This window comes from Penaeus monodon, chromosome 23 (genome assembly GCF_015228065.2).
Source record: "Penaeus monodon isolate SGIC_2016 chromosome 23, NSTDA_Pmon_1, whole genome shotgun sequence".
Classification (NCBI taxonomy): Eukaryota; Metazoa; Arthropoda; class Malacostraca; order Decapoda; family Penaeidae; genus Penaeus; species Penaeus monodon.
The window spans coordinates 17,837,139-17,837,607 of NC_051408.1; the positions used below are offsets into that span (position 1 = coordinate 17,837,139).

At 40.3% G+C, this 469-nt stretch overlaps 2 protein-coding genes across 2 annotated transcripts in view; both read left to right on the forward strand.

Moving 5' to 3' along the window:
- Window positions 1-469, forward strand: part of LOC119587854 (small nuclear ribonucleoprotein Sm D3-like) — a 14,488-nt gene that overhangs the window by 788 nt on the left and 13,231 nt on the right. The window lies entirely within an intron of this gene.
- The window catches only part of LOC119587853 (chromatin modification-related protein MEAF6-like), a 9,576-nt gene that overhangs the window by 516 nt on the left and 8,591 nt on the right, over window positions 1-469 (forward strand). The gene's annotated exons all lie outside the window — the stretch shown is intronic.

Here is a 469-nt window from a genome sequence, read left to right on the forward strand (position 1 = left end):
CAAAACTGGCTCTGGCTACATTAGCGATGTAGTAATGTGATGTCTATTGGCTATTTTTAAAGGAAATCCAGTTGTGTCTGCACAGTGTGTAATTCTTAAACTCTGCTTTAATCCTCGTGTACTCATGGCAGGAGAGAGAGAGTGACAGACTCGGCATCGGGTGCTTCCACTTGCTGGTGGTGTGCTCTACCTTGCCGTGGGTAGAGGGAGAATTCCATAATGCACACGCATGACTGCAGAAAATAGTCCATAGACTTAGCAGTACAGTACAGTGAATTTTATGATGATAAGTAATTTTATACTTTGAAGGGAAATGCATGACAGATGATCAACCCATCTTTTTCAAAATCCCTCAGTTTATATTGTGACAACAAACATTACAATGACTACTTTCAAGTGGTTCGTGTATTAGTATGCACTTGCAAGAACGATTATTTTGCAAGTATCAGTGCCTGCTTTGCCTAATTCA